Genomic DNA, 26,053 nt, shown 5'->3' on the forward strand with positions numbered 1-26,053 from the left:
TATGAATTTAAGCCTATGGCTACACTGTACTGCTAGAACTATTTCATAATTTTATATATATATATATATATACACACACACACACACACACACACACACACACATACATATATTTTTAAATTTTTGTAGAATGGACAGAATGCCTTTATTCTATTTGTTTATTTTTATATGGTGCTCAGGATCGAACCCACTGCCTCACTCATGCTAGGCAAGTGCTCTGTTACTGAGCTACAGCCCCAGCCCCAGTCCCATTGCAATATATTTTTATATATTAATAGTAGTTCATTAGTCTCTTTAGTTAATGCAAATCTTGAACAGAATAATTATTTCAGCCATAATTACAGTCAAAAGTAGTTTTGAGGGACTTGGGTTGTGGCTCAGCAGTCCAGCGCTTGCCTAGTTTATACGAGGTGCTGCGTTCCATCCTCAGCACCATATAAAAATAAATAAATGAAACAAAGATATTGTGTCCAACTACTACTAAAAAAAATAAATATTATTAAAAAATAAGTTTTGAAATTGCTATCTTAATTTCTAACAATTGAAGACCATAGCACTATGATCTAAAATATTTTCTGAAAAATCCTGCTTTGGAATCTTAAACTGTGTACTGGGAACAATTACAGTCATGGAAATCAACTCATTCTCATTGAGTGTATATAATGTGCAAAGGATTATGTTTCGATAGAAAGCCTAAAATCTTGAAAAATGTGGCTTTAACACTTGGTAAGTTTACTTAATAGTTTGACTTTCTACCACTCAGGTAAAACTACACTTGCTGTAAAACATTCATGACTATGTATGAGGAATTTAAAGAGATTGAAGCCTCAATCAGAACAGGTCTTCGCAAAATTACTGTGTGAATAAGAGTGTTGCATTATGAGGCAAAAAAAAATGTATGTGTTTCTGGACTTTCCCCCCTAGGAACAAAGAAATAGTCTCCATTGATCTGTTTTAGGGCATTGTGTAGAGTAATTCTTAGAGCTCAGCAAGAAAATGCTGTTGAAGCTTTCCCGCTATGCCTCAGTGGTTCTTTTTTCAAATAGGACTTTGGCAGAGAAGGAAAAGAAATAGTGTTTTCTATTTTCATTTTTTTTCTCTCTTTTGGGTTTATCTATAAGATAAGTTTATTTTATATGGGTCTGAGATAAGAAGCATATATTTACTGAGTGTTCATAATAGTGAGTTGAATGGTGACTTTCAAAAAGATGTGCCCCTATCTAAATCCCTGGAGCATGTGAATGTTACCTAATTTGGATAAGGATATTTGCAGATGTAATTATAGATCTTGAGATGAGAACATCCTGGATTTTCTTAGTCCAGGGAAAACTCAATGACAGGTTACCTTGTAAAAGCAGAAGAGTAAAAGATGGCCGAGAGAGATTGGAGTGGTGTGGCTGCAAGCCACAGAGTGCCAGGGAGTGACAGCCACTGTTAGATGGCGAAAGAGGCATCGAATGGATTTGCCCCTAGAGCCCAGAAGGGAACTGTGGCTTTGCTGTCACCTTCTCCAGAACCGTGAGGAATAATTTCTCTTGCTGGCCATTAGGTTTGCGAAAAACCCACTATGGGGAGGGCATTATAATAAATGCTAGAGGCAGAGCTGAGCCACACAAAGTCTTTGCTACTTGGAATTTTTCTTTTCTTTTTTTTTTTAGCAGAAACAGTGAAGTGTTAACACTAAGTTGTATGGCAAAAGTTCGCACTGAATGTTCTGAAACCATCCAAGGGTGCAACTAACTTCGTTGATCCGGAGGACCTGGTGGAATCAATGAGAAGGAAACATTGTTGCTGGGCTTGAGTGGGGACTGAGTGTGACTGGAAGAAAGGGGATGGAAGGTGAGAGGGAGGGGGAGATGGATGTGAAATAGCACATCCTGCGCCTTTCGCTGTGAGATGAGCACTACTCCACCTGGAACCCTGTTCTTTTCAGATTGAGAATAGGATAGTATCTTGAAGCCACATTGTCAGCTGGATTCTGCCTTATTTCAGACTCTCCTGGTCTGTGTCTGTGGCAGATCTCATTCAAGAAGTTTTAAATATCATCTGCCACCCAAACTTTATCACTCACTCTTTTGACTGAGCCCCTTTGACAGCTTAGTGTGTAGTATGAACTCAGTGGCCTGTGCATACTCCCACAGTGATAATGAACTCTGTACTCCGATGGGGTAGGCAAACTTTTGCATAAGAGCATTCAGAACAGTTGAGGCTTTGCCTGCCCCATAAGGCCTCTGCAAACATATATACAGTTGTACCCTGGCTTCCGTGGTTCTAGAAACTCTGCGGTATCAAAATCTGTAGATGCTTAAGTCCTTCTTATAAAATAGTGTAATAAATATTTAGTATTTACAAATGAATAATCTCTGAATTATTTATAATTATCTAATGAAAGGTAAGTACTATGTACGTACCTGTTATATACTATATTTCTTAGGGAATAATGACTAGAAAAAAATGTAAACATTTTATTTATAGACCTCTGGACCCTACCCCAGCCTTTTTTTTTTTTTTTTTTTTTTTTTTTTGAGTATTTTTGGTCAATGGTTGGTTGAATTCACGAATGTGGAACTCACATACAGAAGGGCCAATGTGTGTACACACATAATCAGACACACTCCATGTGACAACTGTTCCTGCAGAGCAGGCCTTAGCAGGACTGTATGACCCATTTGATAATAAGGTATCATAGAATAACTTTTTTATTTTCACAGAACAGTCATGTAATTCTGCTATAAAGAACAGACATTAAAGGTGAATAATTTAAAATCTGAGCCAGAGTATGACTGATGGAAATTTATGACTTTCTATCCTTAAACAAATATTGAAGGAGTTTAGAAATAGCTGGAAAAATGCTTAGGTTTTCTTTCATATCTTCGCCTTCTTCATAAGTGGAACTTCAAAAAGCACTTTCCACAGGACTGGGGTTGTGGCTCAGTGGTAGAGCGTTTGCCTAGCATGTGGGAGGCACTGGGTTCGATTCTCAGCACCACATAAAAATAAATCAAGGGCCACCAACAACTAATAAAATATCTTTTTTTTAAAAAAAGCACCTTCCAAAATTCTCAAAGGAGAGAGGAAGCGCAACATGTGGACTTTCCCTCTGTCTCTTTAACAACTTGTGGCTGCTCAGTGATTAAGTGCACTTTTAAAAAGACCATCTCGTGCTCGCTCTCTCTCTCTCTCTCTCTCTCTCTCATAGATGTTTCCCTGTGAGAGAGGTTTCATTGAATATTTAAAGACACGTCACTGAAATTGTGTTCTTAAAGGTGAATGATTAACTGGACATTTCAGATCATCTTCTGAAAGAACATTGTTATTAAATTGTCTTTCTTCTGTCGCAGTTCCCGAAACACCCTCAAATGCTTGCCGCTTTTGAAACTGTCAGCAGGTTACATTATGATCATTTTAAATTTCTTTAAGGTAAATTGGTTTATACATCTTGATGATGATTTATTCAATTTTTAAGAAGACACTTTATAGGATAATTTAATTCCAACACAATTAATATGTTAGCTATTATTTAAAAACTTTATATTGAGCTTAACATGAAAAGAATATATTAAGGATATTTCAAAAGATCATCTTATAATTTGGACTGTTTTTGGACTACAGTACCATTTCCATCTGTTTTTTCCCCCCATTGAGTTGAAGGAAAGGAATAAAATTTGCTAAAGCAAAAGGTAATTTTGGATATAAATTATTTGACTGAAGTCCATCTCAAATACAGATTAGGATATGTAGCATTTGGTGGCTTCCTGTGCTTCCTGTGGTGCTCACCTCCTCTTCATAGGTGGTCCCTACCCTTTGGCTTGTTCTTCCTTTACCCATCTCTCACCTCACTGCCTTCTTCTAGGAGCAGGTCCCCAAACTGACTAGTTTAACTAAATTGAGTCCAACCAGCTGTGATAAAACTGGTGAAGTTGGTGGAAAGCAATTTAAATTTTTTTTTTCCAGGATTTGCTTAATGATTTCACCCCTTTGAACACTATGTCATGAATAAAGTAGGGATAACATCTATTCTGTGGTTATTGTTATTGTTTATTGTTATTGTTGATTAACAAAGTATCATTTCAGGATTCAGCCATAGATGGAAGTTGCTATCATAATCCAGAGGAAGAGGTAGAACACATTGTGTTGCTTCTGGAGTCAATCTGATAAGAACCGAAGTCCTCACAATACAGGGAGAGCAGTGGTTATCCCCACCCGAGGTTCTTGGATTGCCTGTGGAGGGAGAACTGTGGGTGGCTTGCCTTTGAATGAGTGGAAGGAGAGGAAAGGGCTGTACAGACACAGGAAGCCCCTGGAGCACAGGGTGAGGCAGGAAGTGTTGGGTGTGGATGGTGTTGAGGTTCATGGGAGCGATTGGCCAGAGACGGTTTCTTTGGAAACTGTACAGTGCTTTCAAAGATTTCAGACTAATGAGAAACTTGGAGTATTTCACTTTAAAAATCCAGATGTCCAATTTTTCTTGAAAAATTGAAGATCTTGTAATGATTGTTGATGCTTACATCCTTCCTTAGCCCAACATTATTTTCATTACCATATCTAAAGACATTTTAATATAATTTAGATCAAATCTTCTGTTTTTCTAAAAGGTCTTGCCTATTGTCACTTAATTCTTCTATATGTGCTTACTTCTTCCAATTATTTTGTTTCTCTAGAAATATGTATTTGCAGCTTATTCAAATTTCTTTTCTGTTATTTTTAGAAAAATTTAGCACTTTTCATGCTTTGGGCTGTGTTGATATTTTATATCTGTGTTGATATTTTAGATCTACCTTACTACTGAGATATATCCTTTGCTGTTCATTTTCTAAGTGACAATTGTGGGTGTATTCATGTGGGAAGTCTCCATTGACTTGGATTGGCGTGTTTATCATGCTAAGCAAGTGTCTTTATTTTTAATTTATTTTTTTACTGATAAATTGGGAATTCTGTCAAATTCTTCTGAATAGCTTCTGATTATTTCCTCTGAAACATTGATATGTCAGCATCAAAGTATGTTGCCTTTTTTTTTTTTTTTTTCCTTTTGCAGTCTGGGGACTGAACCCAAGACCTCTCCACCACTGAGTAGTTTCTAATTACTTGTTTCTGGTATGCGGTTTATTTCCCTAAACTGTCTCTGTACTTTAGTTTGACACACACACACACACACACACACACACACACATATATGTTATTAAAGTGTATGTATATTGATAGGAATGAGTGTGTGCACACAGAATAAGAGAGTGTGGTGCGAGCAAGTGAGAGACACCTTGCTTATGTAGCGCATAACATGATCTAAGAAAGTAATGAGTTAACGTTCCTTTTTACTGTTATTTCTGTAGAAATATTATCTTTAATTTGAACCTGTTTCTTTATTTTGGCTTAGTGATTTTTTTTTTTTTAACTGCAAATTTTAGTTGGAGATTTTGGAGAAAAATGGATGGCACAGGGACCGTACTCTGGAATACTTAGGAACAGAACTCTGAATTCACGTTTATCAAACAGAGGCATCAGCTATGGTGAATGTCGCCCTCCAACGCCACCCCATTCATATCTTGAAACTTTATTCCCCATGCACTAACAGGAATAACTTTGGGAAGCCATCAAGTCATGAGAGCACTGCCCCCATGAGTGGAATTAGTGACATAAAAGAGGTTGAAGGGTTTGCTCCAGCCCCTTCAGCCCCTTGGACCATGTGACGACACATGGAAAGTACTATCTGTAAGGAATGGATCTGCATCAAACAGTAAATCTGCCAGCAACCTGATCTTGTACTTCCAGCCTTTGGAATTATAAGTAAATTATCCAGTCTGAGGCATTTTGTTAGAACAGTCCCAAATGGACCTAGATATCATCTTTAGCTTTTTTCCCTTTGGGCTTTATGAATTGGAATTAACTCCCTTGTGAAGACTTTAATAATATAGAGGAAGAATAAGGGAATATTTCATGAATTATGTGGCTTGACTGTATCATATGGATAGCGGAGAGGTAGATTTTTCTATATACCTTACTGTCTTTGCAGATAGAAACCTAACAGTACTTGTGTTAGAGCAGGTGTCTAATGATTATGTTTAGCATAATGCAATCATCTACTTTCTTGACAGTTGTTTCGTTGAATATTATTTAATTCATGGTCTTGATAACCCAGTGATAGAGCAGAATTTCCTTGAACACAGTTATGTTGAAATGTCATTGCATATCAATAAAATAAATATTTTAAATTTTTTAAAAAAGTTTATATGTTGAGCTGGGGATATAGTTCAGTTGGTGGAGTGCTTGCCTAGCATGCACAAGGCCCTGGGTTCAATCCCCACCCACCCACCCCCCCAAAAAAAATTATATCTTGAAATGCGATGTCCAGTAAAAGAAGTGGGGATTTAGTTATAAAGTACACTAAATGGATTTGGGTTTTATTATGTTAGACAGTATCAATTTCTTGTAGGAAATTATATGAGTCACAATTTTTGTTAATATTTAAAATAATGCATGAACTTTTTAGAAAATTAAATATTTTGTTAAATATTTGATTTAGCTTTTAATGTCTAAAACACCCAGTTAAACAAATTGGTATAGGCACATGTTGAAATACTTGTGTTATCAAAACAGTCTCATATAATTTTGGATAGGTACCTGCTTAAGATTCTGCAAACATTTCCTATCTACAGGTAAAGCATAGAAGAAGCCTTTCATAGTAAGTGTCAAATGTGATTATGAAATATAATTGACTATTGCCTACTTTCACAACAGAGGCAGTGCTTTTTGGTCTCAAATTCTCACTTATTGTGGTACAAACTATACAGAGGAAGCCAAGTCTGTGAAATTCATTTACACCATTTCTTTTTAAAGCTGACAAGATAGTGCCATCTTGCAGCTATCTTAATTTTATTAAAATAAGAAAGGATGCTGAGAAATTGGTGACTGGGCCCAAGTATCTGCCCTTATAAAGGGCATGAAAGACATTTTTTTTCTTCTCACTTTATGACAACCTTCTTCCCTCTATTCCTTTGGATATAATTGGGCACAGTGTGTATTAATTTTTATTTTTTATTTTTAGTGAGTATTGAGTTTTTGAACAAGTATCTCATCCTTTTGGGTCTCCTCCAGCAGACATTTAGCTAACCTGTTCAGGTGGGAAGCCCAGCAATACTATCTCTTGCTTGTACACTTGGTGAGGTCACACAGGAATTTGTCCCGTGTATTTCTATGTGAATTTAGTTCTTTTAATAAAGACCTTTTCCCTCTTTCTCTTTCCTTTGCTCTCTTACTTGCTATCCCAATTTTGTTTGTTTGTTTAATATATGGATCAACCTGTGAAATAGTAGTCCCCTTTTATCTGTAATTTCACCTTCTGAGGTTTCAGTTACCCTCAGTCAAATATTAAATAGAAATAATTTATTTTAAATGGTGTATGCTGGTATCATGATAAAATTTCACACTCTCTCACTCTATCTTGCCTGGGATGTGAATCATCCCTTTGTTTATGTTTCCACACTGTATATGCTACCTGTCTGTTAGTCCTTTAAGTAGCGGTCTCTGTTATCAGATCTGTCTGCTGCTATCTCAGTCTTGGGCTGCTCATGTTCAAGTAACCTTTATATTACTTACTAATGGCTTCAAATTGCTGGCTAGCAATTTTATTATAGCCTATTATGTTCTATTTGGTAGCTATTGTTGTCAGCCTTTTGCCATGCCTAATTTATAAATTAAACTTTATCATAGGCATGTATGTATAGGAAAAATCATAGTATATTTAGAGGTTGGTACTATCTGCAGTTGCAGGCATCCCCTTGGGGTCTTTGAACCTATCCCCTGTGGATTAGAGGGGAGGTGACAGTAATATAAAATTATTCTGCTGGATATTATATGATGCTTATGATTAGACTATTTCAAAATATAGTAACAATGTGATTTTATTTTTCTGTAACTTTATTTCCCATTTTCTCTCATGAATCAGATTGACAATTTTTTAAAAATTAAGCCAACAGCATACATTCAAGCTAGGAATAGTTAGGGACAAAACTCTTTTGCTTTGGAGATATAAAACTCACGTAGTTATATTTCTAGAAAATACTTATATTTTTAGAATTTTGAAATTGCTATATGTGTCAGTATTTTCTTAGCTTATCTCCTGACATTTCTTATAGACCATCAGAGCTGCATAATTATTTCCATCTTACTTAGAAAGTTTATTAATGTAGTCACCCAGTATACCTTGTGCGTTGGTTAGCTTTTTGTTGCTGTGACAAAATACCCAAGAAAATCAACTTACAGGAGGAAGGATTTATTTTGATTGATGGTTTTCGAGATTTCAGTCCATAGTCAATCAGTCAGCCCCATCACTTTGGCGAGGGAGGATATCATGATGGGCAGTATGTGCTGGAGCAAATCTGCTCACTTCATGGCTGCCAGGAAGCAGAGGGAGGGGGACTGGGGACAACACACTTTAAAGTCTCACCCCTTCCCAATGAGCTACTTCCTCCAAGCAGGCCTTACCTCCTGAAGTTTCCACCACCTTCCCATAGTGCCACCAGCTGGGGACCAAGCCTTCAATACATGAACCTTTTTTGGGGACATATCAGATCTAAACCATAGCCCATTGTTTTATTTCGTGAAAGAACAGATCTCTCTTATTAGCTGTGAAATAGTCATTGAATTTTGCTCTACTTGGCTCTGAGGATGGATCAATTATATTGGTCATCTAACCTACTGTGGACTATGAAGTTTGTAGTCTGAAATAAAAAAAAAAAACAGACTCCAAGAAAAAATTTCAGAATTATACAGGAAAAGCATATGCTGCTATTATGCAGCCTAGCAGGGCATGAAAGAGGGCCTAGTGCAAGTTCAAGTGCAGGGCATTTTTTTATCTCCTAGTCACCAGTTTGTTGTTTTTTTATTGCACTTCTATTTTTTGTTTCTATTCTTTTGCATCGTAAAATAAATCTAATGAACTTTGAAGTTGCCAGATTTAATTACAAGCACTACATTTGTGAACTTATATATTAAATAAGAGAAAAGTCTTCCCAATAAAGCATTATTGACTCCTGAAATTGATATCAGAAGTGTTCTGTTTTCAGTCTGAGACTGGGAAGATAAATAAGAATCAGAGAAATGTGGGGGAACCAAAGATAAATATGGTAAAAATAATATCTGATTTAACCAAGAAAGTTGTATCCTCATCATTCAGAACTTTGAACACATTGACTGGAACTGTATATTAAATACCACTTAGTCTTTAATGGTGTGGCGGATATATGAGTTGAGATATTTTGGTACCTTAAGCATCTGCATGAATCTCAATTTATGTGAATGTGCAGAAATGTCAGGCTATAACGTTATGGTTGAATAACTACTGGATAATGCAGAGCAAGTGTTTAATCACTCACTGAATACCTCTACCTGTCCACAGAGGAATAATGATGTACTACTCAAAACCGTCCAGAAACAAAGAATACAAATCAGTGAAATAATGTACTAAAAATATGTTCAAGTATGTTGACTCACAAGCCCCCAGAATACTTCATCTGGAAAATTTACTTATCCACATGTGCTTCTCTATTTTTATATGGGTTTGTATGTATGTATTTTTTTTAAAAACATTTATTTTTATTTATTCTTTTTAGACATACATGACAGTAGAATGTATTTTGACATATCATAACTACATGGAGTATAACTTCTCATTCTTGTGGTTGTACATGATGTGGAGTTACGCTGGTCATGTATTCATATGTGAACATAGGAAAGTTCTGTTCAATTCATTCTACTGTCTTTCCTATTCTCACTCTATCTCACCATACCTCACCAGTTTCCCTTCCCTTCATTCCCCTTTGTTGTATGTGCGTATTTTTCTTAAATGTTTTTTTAGTTATAGATCGACACAATACCTTTATTTTACTTATTTAAAATTTTTATGTAGTGCTGCAGTGAGGATTGAACCCAGCGCCTCACTCATACTAGGCGAACACTCTACCACTGAGCCACAATCCCAGACCTGTATGTATGTATTTTCACAATGAATAAAATAAATCTTGTAACCCATTTTTGGAGAGGCAGTTGTTCCACTTGCAAATTGTTCTCACTTTTCTAATACTAAATTTACTTTTTGGAATCTGTTACACTGTTTGGTTTCAGGTAACCCCAGATACTTCCAAGGAAACCTCTTTCATTCTGAAACATTATATAAACTGATACTGTGCAAGTTGTGATGGTGAATTATGTACAATCTTTACACTTTATTTGATGGTATGGTAGATGAAGCCTTTTGAAATTAGCTGTAATTGAGTGTGGCTCATGAGTACATATTCATGTGCTTTGGAAGTTATATTTTTGGATTGAGGTCATTTCAAGGAAAATGAAACATTTCCTTAGTTTGGTTATTTATATTTTTCCTCAAAAATATCATATGGTCAGATAAAAATAGTGCAGTATCATATAGCCAGATACTTCCAAATGAAGATGTGAATTTTGCTATTCAGAATCTCTTGGGGCATCCTTAGACCACTTGGGAGATCTCTGTTAGTGACCTCCAGAAGCCAGTGTATCCTTGCTTCTGGAACACTCTGGTGTTTTCCATGTATAATGCCTTGAATGGACATTTTTCATGCTACACTGTTGATATTTCTTAGCACCTGGACATCTAACACCTAACGTCTTTGACCACACAGACTTTTTAAATCATATCATTGTTTTAATTAACCAACATGATGAAAGCCCCAAAGGATCCACTAAGAGAATACTCTTATTTAGTAACATTAATTTTTATTTGAGCTCTGGAAATTTTTTTAACAGCTGGATGAAATTGTATAGTATCCTGTAATTGTACAGTGTCACTATACAGTGTACGGTGATAAAATTTTGAGGTAATTTAAACAATCCTTGACGGAAGTGATTTCTCCAGGTAACCTTGGTTCCTTTAATTGGAGAATGGTATTTAGAAGTTAAATCTGAGCACTCTGTGTGCTTCCATTTACTTGGTGTTCTCAGTGGACAACTAGAAAATATATTTTTGTACACCCCCCCATAAATATGTACAAAGCAGACATTTATAACAGTGTCTATGTTTATGTTGTAAAAAACATGAGTTCATATCTAGATTCCAATTTCAATCTAATGCCTCATGGTTCCCTCTAGCCTTCTCTTATTTTGTAAATACCTGCTATAGTAGTAAGAAGCCTAGCTTTTGTTATCTGTCTGCTGCTTATTTTTTCACTTACTTAAACATTTTCCTCATTTTGCCTCTCTGGTGGCTATCCTCTCTGCCTGCAACCTCCTTTCCCTATAACCCTTGTCCCCTGTGTTCTTGGTTCCCAATAGACAGTTGCCAGTTTGCCTCCCTACTGCTGTCTCTGCCCCTCGGTACGTGGGAGTGTGGTGCCAGTGAGCATGATACTGTGTGTGCCAACTTCTTTCTCCCTTGATGCGCCAAGTCCGTGGATGCTGCTGGGCATACAATTCAGGACTATTGTGTGAAAATCATGTAACAGTTTTTTTTTTTTTTAACTATTGTGCTGTTATAGTTTTTCTACTTTTAGTCTAAAATCAACAGTATTTTTTTGCCTATATATATTCTTTATTTTTATCAGTTGGTTATAGCATACATGAATCAATTTTTATCATATTCAAAGTCAAACTAATTATTTAAATTGTGTTAGAATTAAGCATGTATTAATTTTGAAAATTAAAGTGCAGAATAATGTTTGCATTTATCACATATGCTTTCTTCAGTCTTGATTAAAGAATCTTTAGGAATTGTCTTAGAAATTCAAAGATGGTAAATCTTTATCCTTATTGACAAAATTTCTACCAACCATTTGCTTTGATATCTATAGAAATAGCAGTAGAAAAGGGCAATGTGAAAATGACACTTGGTAATGGTTATAATCTGTTTCCATGAGAAAAGAAAGAGTTGCCCACTAAATAATAGAAGGATGTCATAGAAGTGATGAGGGGGGTATATATTCTTCCTCAGATGCTAGATCTATGGGAACTTGCTATAAGGCATTTTCATTTTCCCGTGATAATCCTTTGTTCCAATGAACAAAAAGAATAGAAATTATTTTTTTGAAGAATACCAAAGAAAACTTACTGAAGGGTCAAAGGAATTCATCCTCAAAATAGATGTTTTGGGCATGTGAATAATTCTTTTCAACTCTTCAGTGATAATTGGAAAAAAATACATTAATATAATTGGAAACTTTTACGTTTATATTGTTTTATTTATTTATTTCTTACATACATGACAATAGTGGAGTGCCTTACATTCATAATTACCCATTCACAGCACAATTTTTTGTAGCTCTGTATATAAAGTATGTTCATGCCAAATTATGCCATTATACATGAGCTCTCTTATTTTTTTGCATACAATTCTTAATATACCTTTATACCACAATTTGTCATATCTCTGTTTGTATATAAGGTATGTTGACACCAAATTCACATCTTCATACATGTATTTTGTATAATGATGACAGTATTTTTTAAATGAGTGCTTACCCTGTGGTGAGGCATGTTGGTGGGACAACTACAGAACTGAAGAAGGTGGATAGATTCCTCCCATTTAGAACCACGCCCACTGGGTGAAACTGCTGAGTTAGGTATTGAGAGCTTTTCAGAATAGGGAGAACTTGGTGTTATGGAGGTACAGCCCTAGCACCTCCCATGCCTGGTGTCATCTTTAAGATTACTGGATGGACTACTTGGTATTTGAGGTAAATGCATGCATGTAGATGTAATACTAGCTAAAGGAGGAACTCTTGAGAGTAGCAGAATTTGAGACCAGCACTTTAAGTTGATGATTTTACAAAGCCTTCTTCTCTTGGTTGTAGAGTGATAGGTCATTTTTCTGAGCAGGGTGAAGTTTTGTATTGTGAAAGGTTCTTATGCTTATGGGAATAGAGGCAAAGTGATTTCTCTAAAATGATTTCTATAGTGATAATGAGATATGTGTGTCTGAGAGCAAAATGAGTCATAAAATAGCCCTTTCTACCCTCAAGAAAGTTAGCACAGTTTAATGAAACTTATAAGATATTGATACTTTTAGGACTTAAGAGTATCAATGTTCATATGAACTCTTTTGCTTAAACTTATTTACATTCCTTTTTTGTTTTTTTTTTAATATTAAAAATCGTAGATGGACACAATACCTTTATTTTATTTATTTATCTTTGTGTATGGTACTGAGGATCGAACCCAGGGCTTCACACATTCCAGGCAAGTGCTCTACCACCGAGTCACAACCCTAACCCTGCTTTTTTTTTTCAGTCCTTCGGATTGAAAGCAGGGGTGTTCTACCACCAAGCTACATCCCAGTCCTCTTTATTTTATTTTGAGGTAGCCAATCTGGTCTTGAACTTGTAATCCTCCTGCCTCAACCTTCCAAGTAGCTGAGATTACAGGTATGTGCCACTGCACCAGGCCTGTTTACATGTTGAATGTAATTACTTAATAATAGTTTAATGCTGTATAAACTAGCTAGCAAAATGTTTTCCAAACAATATTAAGACTATTATGAAGACTTTGCATAAAAACTTGAAAACAAAGGTTATTAAGGTCAGCTTTGTATGATTCTTTCTTGTAGTGTTGACTATATATCTGGGCTATACACATTCTGCCCTGCATTAAAAAGCATATATGAGGTTTGATAGTAGCCATTCATCATTCATTATACAGCTCTCTAGGGTTCAAAGAGGCATGGAGATTTGAAGAAGCTGTAGAAATTTTCTTTCTTTTATAGGTAAAGAGCTTGAATTCAGTAGAACCAGAAACCTGGATAGGAATTTAGCTTTCTGGGCTCTGTGTCAAAACTCACACCCAAGGGCTCAGTGCTTTTGGGTTTGGTGCTGGTAGTAATTATTATTATTATTATTATTATTATTTGATTACATCAGCAATTTATAACTCTAGACTTTTCCACAAGGTAAGCAATACTGGGGCTTAATGATTACCTGGAGTGTTCTAATAAGAATAATGTCCTCTCTTTATGTCTAACTCAAGATTCTAAGCAGTGAGTTCAGCATTAGTTGTGTATGATAAACAGAAAAACTAATTACCTTTAGCATTGTGGCTGAGTTGGTGACATTGGTGGAATCAAGACTTCTGGAATTCAATGAAGAAGAGAATAATATAGGGGCCACTTTTTAGGAATTGAAGTTGCAGTTTCTAAATATCTACTTGATAGTGGAGATTAACCTTAGCCTATACAAATACATTTATCTGGTTGGTTGTCCTTTTAAAAAATTGTCTGTATTCTTAGGGGGAGGGATAGAAAGTTGAATGTGGATTATTTGTGGGGTAGGCTAGTAGATGCTCCTGTGAGTCAAAAGAATATTTAAAAAATTTTTTTTTCGAGAAGCAATTTGTGGAGTTGGGGTCTGTTATATGGAAAGTAATGAGTTGCTGCATGGAAAAAGATTGCTTTGCAATTGCAGATATTTAAATCATAAAGACCTGAATATATGTATAACATGTTTATATTTTAAAGCATGCTGTGCAGTTAAAATGTTTGGGAAAATACTTAAACTTTAAAATGTGCTAAAAATGTTGAAACATAGTATGTGAGTCTAGCCACACAGCAAATCTTGGCAGTATATTATGTAGCCTTTGGATCTTGGGGCCAGGGTTGTGATGCTTTTCAACTTGTGATTTAATAATAAGGTTTTTAAAAATTTAAAACTATTTAAACAAACTCTGTATTCACATGTATAACTTAATCATGTGACCAGGGCTTTGGTTTTCTTTGTATATTTGACTATTGATAAAAAGAAAGTTGTAGCAAGCTTAGATAATGTGGTTCCAGGAGAGATGTACAATGTAAAATAATGAATTCTCCAAGTTGAAAGATCATTTGCAGATGTTTGTCAAGTGACGCTCCCTTGAACCTTCTAAGAGTGCCATGTCTCTGTAAAATCCTCGAAGATGAGAACTTTAAAAAAAAAATACCTTTACTTTATACTTTTCATAAAGTCATTTACTCCCAGTCATTTTTGAGTATATGTCATCTTTGAACATAGTGATGAGATTAGTCCTGAAGTTGGTATTTTATATTCACTTTTAAACTGTATCCATATTTCTACAATATGAATTTTAAGAAGTGGAAACTCTGGCTCAGAGGGTTGAAGTAACTCATCCAAGGGTAAATGATCTGGAGTTTGAACTCAGAAGCATATGACCTGAGGTTTCTCAGGAGTCCAGGTTTCTAACTCTGTCTCATGATGCTGTGTGCTGTGGCCTTCATGTACTGAAACTGAGCATAGACCACTTTCCAGTTTTGTGAGCTCTCTATGCAGGCCTTCATTTTATTTTTTTTCTCCCATCATCCCCTAGGAGAAGAGGCAGGCTAAGGAATTGGTGTTTTGTCTCCTGTCTCGTTTTATTATCATTTTCAATGATACTAGGAGGGTTTTGTTTTGTTTTGTTTTTGGATGCTGGGGATTGAACCCAAGGCCTTTTGTTTGTGAGGTAAGCACTCTGCCAACTGAGCTATATCCTCAGTCCCCTAGGCGGGTCCCCCCCACCTCCTAATAAACAGTGTGAACCAAGGATACATAGAAAATGACAGTGACAGGTTTTCTTACCCTAGGTATTGCCTCCTTAGTTTCCTGGGAAACAGAAACATGATTTATAAATATTGATTTAAGAAAGCCTAAAGGAAACCTTAGGCCCTCAATTCTGCCATTAAAATGGTTTCTCTGAAGAGATAAAGTTAAATAATTGGATGTTGAATTACGAGATTTTATTTAGGATCCATCTTGCATAGTAGGTGATTATATGAAGTTTGTATTGAGGTTCATTATGACTATAATCTTTGGTGCTTGTCTTTTGGTTTCAGTTCTTGAGAAATAGGGGACTTATTTTTCTTGCAGATGTGTGTGGTCTTGTTGGTCACCCTCTGATTTTCTGAGCACTGTATTGAATGCCAGCAGAAGGGACACTGGGTACAGAGGAAAGTAAATGTAACTTAAGGCAAAACTTTGAGTTCAATGATGAACACTTCTTGTCCATTTTATGGAAAACTTCTGGACTTGTTTGAACTTGGTACCTTTCAATGTCAATTCAGGTATAAGCTTTCTGAGTTTTATAATTAAAAGGGGAAGAAGAAAACCTTTAGAAAGAGCCTCTGTACTGTTGCCAACAAATAAACATGTCAGAAAGGAATTGTCCATGATATGTATAAAAATTGAGCCTCTTCAGACCAGACCATCTAGGTCATGAGATGATGGAAGAAGGGGTCAGTTGGGGTGGGGAGTCTGCTACCTCCCTCAGAGGATTCCATGAAGCAATAAGAGATACAGGGTATGTGTTTTTGTGTGGAACTGCATGTCCTGGAAGTTATCAGAATACATTCCTGAACAGAACCCAGCACACCCAGGGCCATTCTGGAATCAGCCATGAGGCTGGGGAGAGCTGCCCTTAGTAACCAGTGTTCAAAATGGCAACCCAGGTCACCAAGAATAGTTTTAAGTTGTTTGAATTCACTGCAGTTTTTGAAAGGAATTGTACTTGTGTGTTGCAGCTTATAAACATTTCCCTTAAAAATTACAATAACAACATGGCACTAAAAATGTTCACTGTAACAAAAATTCATCCTTCTCAGATGACTTATTCCTTGAGGATTTAAGAAAACTGAAGTTTCACTGAGTGTGGTTTTATTGTCAAAGACTTTGAAATATCTAACCTGAAATCCCATGTGGGGTTTTAAATCCTATGTCAAGAATGACATGGATCTGAAAAAAAAGGAAATGAACTGGTCTTTGTTCTACCTGGAGATTTGAAAAATGTGAATTCTCTCAGTCTGGAGGATATATGATCAAAGTTCATAATATGCAGACTTTATTATATCAAATCTCAAAGAAATCCATATTAGAATTGAGTTTTCCCATGAAAATTGGGCCATACTAAGTGTAAAACAAGTGAAAGAAATAATTATATTGAGTGAGTAGAATAATTATAGAATACTTATATGAGGTATTTTGTAGAGAAAACGTGTAGCTTCAGAAATATATTTGCTAATGAATAACGGGTCAGAAGTTTATCTGGTTGTGGGAAAAACATTTATACTGAGAAGTTCCTATGTGCTAGTCGTTGTGCTGCATTCTGGGGCTTCTTGGTCAGCCCTTTCTCCATGGAACACATTATTTGGTGATAGGAAGTCAAACTAGTAAGTGATACATGTATGCACAGGGCACTGCAGAGTTTGTGGGTGCATATTGCAACGTTGATCATTTCTTTCCCTCCACAAATACATGTGAATGTACTTTTAAAAGCCAAGAACTATAGATTGATGAATACCTGCAAAATGTAAGTTTTCAAGTTTTTATTATGAAACCATTGCCCATTGCTTCCTCAACTGCCAAGGCTCCGAAGTATAGTTAATTTGGGTGGAAAAACAAGATATTAAACTTTCTCTACTGTGTTTGTATGTGTATTTGTGGGGAGGAGCATAGTACATATGTGTACAAAAGATGTGTACAAAAATCTTTAAAATTACATAATCGAAACCACATAATCACAGTTACATTAACCTAAATTCTTAAATACATATTTGAATAGCTGATATACAAAACATTGTGCAGTTGTCATATAGTTAAATTGTTTCCTACTATGTTTAAATTGTTTTCTACTACATTGCCTAAATGAACTCTTAAATCTTTGGGAAAAAGAGTACTCACCTAAGGAAGAAATGATTTTCAAATTGTTTAGTAAGTAACATGCTGAAATCAGAGTGATTGATTGCTGTTTAAACCAAAGTAATACTTTTTATGTTAGTTTTTATTTTTCTTAATTTTACTTTCATGAGACAATTGACCTGAGGTATAGTGTATTGATTATAATAGTATAATAGCATATTGATTATAATAGTATAATAGTATATTGATTATAATGGTATATTGATTAGAGACTCATTCTTTCTCTGTACATACAGTCTCTATATATAATTTAATTATATATTATAAATTATTTATTTATAAATTATATAGAGAGAGTCAACATATACATATATAACTTTTAGAGTCAGTTTTTAACTCTATTTTCTTTTTAACCTATGATTATGTATTTTGGAAAACCCGAGAATCAGAACATTAGCCTTGGAATGTTCCTTAAAACTTAGTCTAATTCTTTCCAGTTATTCTCAAATTATCATACCCATATTGTGTTTACTTAGAGTTTGCAAAATTCTTTTTCATTAAATAGAATCTTAGCTTTGCCCGTATCTATGAGCTTTATATTTTAATTTCTTTACCCTTTAGTGTCCTGCTATTTTGAGTGGATGCATGCTAACATTGTTAGAATTATGAAACTGGAGGTCAGGTAAGGTATTTGAGCTGGAGAATACTTGAGCATGAACTTCTGGGTGAAACTTTGAGACATGATTCAATATACTAGAGGAAAATATTGTTCACCTTTCGTTAAACATAGTCATTTTAATATGGTTGTCTCCAAGTTTATATTTTTGCTTCTTTTATCTCTAATATTTTGTTTATCCTTTCATGTATTGATGGCTATTTGGATCCTTTCCACCTTTTGGTGTTGTGAATAATGCTCTTGTGGACTAGTATGTACCAGTTTTATTGAATACCTCTTTTTTTGTTATTTTGGGTGTGTCCCTTGCAGTAGAATTGCTGGGTCCTGTGGTAATTCTCTTTATCTTCCTGAGGAAGCCATCTGGCTTTGACCGTGGTGCCTATTTTCATTTTCATTGCCACTGGTCATGTGTTTCTCCATATCCTTGTCAATACTCATTTTATTGTTTTTCTTTTTTATTATTTAAAGCAATCCTCATGGGTATAAAGTGGTATCTCATTGTGATTTTGACTTGTATTTTCCTAATGACTAATCATATTTTCATGTGCATACCTTTTTTTCTTTATATACGCACTCGGAAAAATAACCCATTTAAGTCTTTTGCCCATTTTTTCATCGGAATCTTTTTGTTGTTGAGTCTTAGGAGTTCTTTATGTATTCTGGAGTTTAGACCTTATAAGATATATGATTTGGAAATATTTTCTGATTCTGTAGGTTGTCTTTTCATTTTCTTGATGGTATAGTACCTTTTACACAGTTTTGTTTTGTTTTTTTTTTTAAGAAATCCCATTTGGTGTTGTACTTTCTATAGGTTTGGAAAATTTATAATGATATGTGTCCACCATTAGTATGATACAGAGTATTTTTACTACGCTAAACAAACTTTGTGCTCTGTTTATTCATTTCTCCCTCCCCACTAACCCCTGTCAACCACTGATCTTTTTACATTTACATTTACAAATTGTGAAGTCATATTTATCACAGCTTAGAAACAACCAAAATGTCCTTTAATAAGTTAATGCATAAATAAACTGCATTTAGACAACGAAATATTAGAGCAAGAAAGAAAAAAGGCTATCGAGTCACTAAAATGCATGAAGGCAACTTGCATTCATATTACTAAGGCAGAAAGCCACTTTGAAAAGTCTACATGCCCTCAATTCCAGTTATATGACATTATGGAAGAGGCAAAATAATGGAGACAGTAATACTGAGATCAATTTATTATTATTATTATTATTTTTGTTGTTACTTGCTATTTTGGTTGCATATCTAGAAATCATTGCCAAATCCAAAGTCATATAGATTCATCCCCTGTGTTTTCTTCCAGGAACTTGATTATTTTAGGTTTTACATTAATGCTTTTAATTCACTTTAAGATAATGGTTTGAATTTAGGGTTCAGAATCATTCTTTTGCAAATGGATATCCATTTTATCCAGCACTATTTGTTAAGACTGTTCTTGGTTGGGGGGGGGGTATAGCTCAGAGGTGTAGTGCTCAGCACCAAACAGCAACGACAACAAAAAGACAACAAAAACCCTACTGTTCTTTTCTTTTTGAATCCAACAACATTGGTACTCTTTGTAAAAAATCTGTTGACCCCATATAAGGGCTTTTTTCTAGACTCTTTTCTATTCCATTGTTATGTATATTTATGCTACTATGACATTGTCTTGTTTATCAGTGCCTTGTGGTAAATTCTGAAATTGTGAAATATGAGCTTTTCTGTTTTCTTCTTTTCAAGATAGTTTTGACTATTCTGGATCCCTTGCAATTCCATGAAATTTAGAATCAGCATGCCAGTTTCTTTCTTTCTTTCCTTTATTTATTTATTTTTTGAGACAGAGTCTCTCCATGTTGCTCAGGCTGGTTTAGAATTCTTGGGCTCAGGTAATTCTTCTGCCTTAGCCTCCCCTAATAGTTGGGACCAGCAGCACACACAGCGATCCCCAGCTCAGCATTCCAGCTTCTACAGAAAAGTCACTTGGGATTCTGATTGGAATTTGATTGAACCTATAAATCCATTTGGGGGAATATTTTCATTTTATAGTATTAAGTCTTCCAGTCCAAGAATGTGTGATGTTATTTCATTCATGCACATCTTACCTTCATTATTTTATTATTTTTGATGCTATTACAAATGGTATTTTCTTAATTTTGGTTTTGGATTTTCAATGCAAGTGTGTTGAACTAGGATTGATTTTTGTGTATTATTTTTGTATCTGACAAATTATTGAGCTTATTCTAATTTTTATTTTTACTGCATTTCTTAGAATTTCTATATACAGAATTGTGTCTTCAACAGAAGTATTCATTTTACTTTTTCTTTCCAATTGAGATACTTTTTATTTTGTCTAATTACCCAGGCTAAAACCTCTAGTATAATGCTAGAATAGTGGGAGCAGACATCTTGTTTTCTTCCTATTTCTAGAGGGAAAACTGTTATCATCTTTTTTGCCATTAATATCATGCTAGTTGTGGGGTTTATGCAGATGCTCATATCATGTTCTATTCCTTTTGTACTTTTTTATCAAGTGTTTTTTTAATCAAGAAATGGTGATGAATTTTGCCAAATGCTTTTACTGCATTTGTTGATATGATCATATGATGTTGTTTTTGTCTTTTGCCATGGTATATTACATTAATTATTTTTTTAGACATTAAACCAGTGTTGCACACTTAGGATAAATTCTACTTGTTCATGGCATAAAATTATTTTTATATATTTTATATACTGTGGTTTGTAGGTATTTTGTTTAGAATTACTGCATCCGCATTCATAAGAGATACCTGTTGTTAGTTTCCTTGTAATGTCTTTGTCAGCAAGAATTCATTTTAAATGCTTGGATACCTAGATATTTAGGTTATCTTTGGAATTTTTAATTTGTTATAGATGAATTCGGTAATACTTCTTCATGACTGCAAATATACACTTATTAAATAAAATGGCTTAGGAATTATTATTTAGTTAACTAAAAAATATTTAGGTTTTTTTTTTTTTTTTGGTTTGGAAAGAGAACACAGTAACATCTATTTTTAAAATGGAACCACAGAATTTATTGTGTTTGTGGACCTGGTCTGAATTTTCCTCTCCAAAATTTTTTGGGGGAGAGGGTGATGGTGGAATTGTTTTCTAAACGACTGTCAGTATCTGTGTCTGTGTCTATATAAGACCCTGTTATACTATCATTTACATGCAAATCAGTGAATATCTTATAGTATGACTAAACTAAAATGAATTTGATGGAGGTTCAGCTTGGGTTTGTGTTTATGGTTTTACTACTTTTACTGATGTGAAGTGTGTAAAAATTGTACACATTTGTCATGTTTCTATTAGAGGTTGCAGAATTTTACTGCAGAGGTTTCTTATTTCTCACGAGCTTGGACTTAATAAAGTGGCTTATAATACAGTCAAAAAATTAAGACCTACTGTGCTAAAACATTTTACATACAATTTAAGTTAATATCTTAATTTTAATTCCTTCTGATTTAACATGTTTAAGTGGTTTTACATTCAGGACTCTATTCAATCATCATCAAAGCCTGTTTAAAAGAGTTAATATTACCATTTTCATTTCTCAGAAAAACAAATTCAGGTATTAAAAAAACCTTAAGTTTACAGATCTATATATTAGCAGAGAAAAAAGGGTAATAAACCAGATGTTTAGAATCCCAGCCCCATGCTCTTTATTGCAAATCAGATTGTTTAGGTAAAAGTTCCATCTCATGACCATATTCTGACTTCTGAATGGTCCTTCTCTTTTTGTCCTTTGCTAGAGTTGAAAGATGGCAGCCAACATTTTTACCCATGTAATAGTGGCATAAAATTCCTCCAAAGGAGGTAGTGTAGTTTCTGAGCAAAGTAGTAAGGATTGCTGGATGCTTGATACTCGGGCCTGAGTCCAAGCTCCATCTTTCCTGGAGCTTTTTTTTTTTTTTTTTCAAATCAAATTCTTATCTGTTCGGAGCTCCATAATTAGAGAGTAGGGCTATTCTTTTTTTCCCCCTACTGTAGGATCCTAGGCCCCCTTCCAATCACTCATTCCTGTGGAATTTCTAGGATTAAGAGTACATTGGTAAAATCTGCCCTGGGCCATGGCAACCATCAGTGCTCTTCTTCCAAAGGATGGAGTTGAGTTCAGTAACTGGCATTTCTTCCTTTCTCTACTCATTATTTGTGCATTGATGGTGCTTCATCGATAGCCCAATTCTGGCTTGTTTTCCACGGTGCACTGAAAACACTAATTATATGTTAGGATCGTATACCTCATTTGGTGCTACAATTGAAGAACTGATTATTTCCTCTAGTTTATAATTAAAAAAGAAAAAGAAAATCCTGGGTTGAGGAACTTTAAGTGACCTGCTTGAAATGACATGTCCAGAAGCTGGCACAGCCTGCTTTAGGTTATCAGCTCCTTGAGAGCAGGTACATCTTCTTCACTGGTCAGCCCAGCTCCTGACACTTGCCTTGGCCCCTGGTTGCAGCCTAGTAGGTGTTGAATGGATGTTAAATTCCTGCTCCATACCTTGCAGGTGACCCCAATTCTGCTATTGTGAGATTGCTTAAGCAGAAGTTTCTGGACTTTTACAGGATCCTAAGTCATCTCAGCACCCAGGGGCCAGCAGCTACTTTCACAGGTGAGAAAATCCTTAAGACTTTTTGTTTTGAGGTTTGCTGTTGTTTCTGACCTGCGTATCTTCAGGCAGAAGACCTGTGTCAGAAATCACACGCTCTTGTGCTGGTGGCCGAGCTTCTAGTCCTGGGTTTTTGATGGCAGAATTCATGTAGCTGGTGCTTGGTACCTGAAACTGCTTGGGCCAGGCTTTCTACTCCTTGTTGTGTTGTCAGAATTAACTCCGTATGAAATTATTCAAAAGAATGTCATCATTCTTCATCATCCTAGATGATACACAAATAAAAAGATCTAGACAGTATATGTTTTGGAAGATAGAAGAGAGAAGCAAGTAACATTTAACTTTTAAAACAAAAATGCTAGCCGGTGATAGTCAACCCCAAACCTTGTTGATTTCTTTAAGCTAACAATTTTTTAAAACAAATTTGGTTTTTAAAATGTAAATCATCAGTTTATATTTATACAAAATATTAAAAACATAGTGTATTAGTCATAATTTTTGTATAATTATATATAAAGATATAAAGCAGGCTAAAAGTAAAATTTACTATAAAGTTTACTGCAGTTTTTCCTCATTGAAAATATCATTAAATTATTATCTTAATTATTATTAATAAATTAGGAGTTAAGCAAGGTATTAATAATGTGTATTCCAATATAGAGAGTTGCTTTTCTGCTTGGAAGCTGTGTGATACTATAGATTTATTAGTGTTTGTTCTACCAACAGTGTATCCCAGAATTACCTGACGTGTGTGTTAAAATGCAGTGTCCTGGGCCTAACCCTGTGTGATTAAATCAGAACCTTTGAAGGCTGTATGTTAACACTATCCCATTTTCTACTGACTGGTGAACTTTTTTTTCCCCCTAAGATTTACTTTATTTTTTAAAAAAATCTTTTTGTAGTTATAGATGGACAGATGCCTTTATTTCATTTGTACATGGTGCTAAGGATCAAACCAGTGCCTCGCCCACCCTAGGCAGGCACTCTGCCACTGAGCTACAGCCCCAGCCCGATTATGGTGAACTTTAAAGTTAGAAGCCTACTGGCTGGCACGTTGAAGCTCATGATCAGCATTCTGAAGGTCTGGGTGGAGTCTGTTCTAGCTAATTTCATGAACATTGTTAGACCTCTCTAAACCTTGATGTTTGTATCTGGAAATGGGAATGATGCTAGTAGTAACTATCTTCAGTAGGTGTGAGAAGGCAGTAAATTCTGTGTAAACTAGTATAGTGCCTGATATAAAACAAGTGCTCAACAACTGCTGTTGGTAGCAGGGGAATTGCAGTGGTGTAATTGGTGAAATGCTAGTTACATCCTTCTGTATCCTTAGGCTTTGACATGGTCATGGGCCTGAGCTAGGGAAGAACCTCTGGAATACGGGTTTTATATTCAGCCCTTCACATAATTTTATGTGACCCTTGGGGTAAGTCATGAGGTATCCCCAGTGTTCATATGTTCATGAAGACACACCAGACATCCGGAAGTCTTTGGTAAAAATGCTTTCAAAGGTCTAGCAATTGTTACATTGAAAGTGGAGTTTGAGATAAAACTTGATTCTCCACTTCTGCTGTGGTTGGGGGCTGTAAGCTGCAGGCCCTGGCAGCTGAGAAGGCCCGTTTTCCAGAAGCACCTGTTGGCATCAGCTCAGAGGGTCATGGCTGGCAAAGCCGAGTTCTTTTCCATTGAGTGGAGCATTGCAGCACTTAGTGGTGGACCCTAGAAGCTTACCACCAGTTTCTTTCTAGGTTCTTCTCTTGCAAATTTGAAGAATGAAATTCATAGACGACAACGGAAAGCAAGAGGGAAGGGAGTAGGATTTATTCAAGTGAGAAAAAGAGATAGAACTTCCTGCAAGAGGAGACTTGATAGTGGGTTGCCACTGAAATGTTCTAGACTAGGAGCTTCTGTAACTACTGGGTAGAGGCATTGATCCATACCTCCACTAATCAGGTCTTGGAAAAATCCCAGTGCTATTGGTCAAAATGTCTGCTTGACAGGCGTTGGAATACTCAAGGCTACTTCTTTGGCTTTCTAATTGGCCGTGCCCTTTTAGCCTTGAGTTTGAATTTTCCAGTAACTTCCATTCAGGTCCATCCCTACTTCTGTTGTGTACCCCACTAGTTCCCTTAGGGCCAAAGGCTTGGAAGGAATGTTTGTGATTATTTTCATGGAGTGGTCTTCACATCTGAAAAAACCTTAACTGCGGTCCATTATGTACCCTGTCTTACTCAGTGTTATTCTCTGATCATGTGGGTTTGATTGTAGGTACTTTTCTCTGTATATTTTTCTCTTAGGTATTTCTCTCCTTTTGTTTGGCTTCTAACTTAATTTCCACCCTTGTCTTGATCATTTAACTGGTCATGATAATACAGCTGTAATGTATTATTTGGGTCTCATGTTTATATAAAGAGCACGGCTTTTAACCTTTCGACTTTAAAAAACAAACAACAAAGAAAACCTTCTACCAGCTATAATGAAAAGTCTCTGTATATCCCCACTTTTCCTTTTTGTATGGAGGAGTGAACCCAAGGCATTCTACCACTGAGCTAAGTCCTTGGCCCTGTTTATATTTGTTTTAAGACAGAGTCTCTGAGTTGCTCACGCTGACCTTGAACTGTGATCCTCCTGCCTTAGTCTCCCCAGTCACTGTGATTACAGGCATGTGCTACCATGCCTGGCTTTTATATTCGATGAGTATTTTTATTAGCACACTAACTCTCTAGTAAGGGGGAAAAATGTTCCCATCCTGTTTCTTTGGCTTGTTCGTGTTGCTGGCTCAGAGTGTGTTTTATTGTTTGATGGAGAAGATAAAATTCTCCTGATGTTTCCGACTCACTCTAAATTTGGAATACACCTTCAGTATTCTTTTTGGCTTTATTGTTTCCTACACATCTATTTAAATACAGTCCTAAAGTTTAAACGGAACACTGTTATTGTGACTAAGAATAATACGTTTAAGGGACCAGTAGATTAGACTTCATTACCATCTTCACAACCATGTAAAATCCAGTATTCCCTCAAAGCATTCAGTACCTTCTAGGGACTACTAAATTTTGCCGTTACCTTGGTAGATGTATGTTGGTTACTTCCAGTGATCTGTACGTGTGGAGTAGTGGGAAGAACTT

The 26,053-nt window shown here is 35.6% G+C and overlaps 1 protein-coding gene across 2 annotated transcripts in view; it reads left to right on the forward strand.

Moving 5' to 3' along the window:
• Klf12 (KLF transcription factor 12) overlaps positions 1-26,053 on the forward strand; it is a 445,629-nt gene that overhangs the window by 25,447 nt on the left and 394,129 nt on the right. Inside the window, exon 2 of one of the 2 annotated variants that reach the window (XM_076872059.2) lies at positions 22,827-22,931. The exons of the other annotated variant lie outside the window; for it this stretch is intronic. The gene's annotated coding sequence lies outside the window, so the exon portion shown is untranslated. The remainder of the gene's footprint in view (positions 1-22,826; positions 22,932-26,053) is intronic. 2 annotated transcript variants of the gene reach the window in all.

This window comes from Callospermophilus lateralis, chromosome 12 (genome assembly GCF_048772815.1).
Source record: "Callospermophilus lateralis isolate mCalLat2 chromosome 12, mCalLat2.hap1, whole genome shotgun sequence".
Taxonomy (NCBI): Eukaryota; Metazoa; Chordata; class Mammalia; order Rodentia; family Sciuridae; genus Callospermophilus; species Callospermophilus lateralis.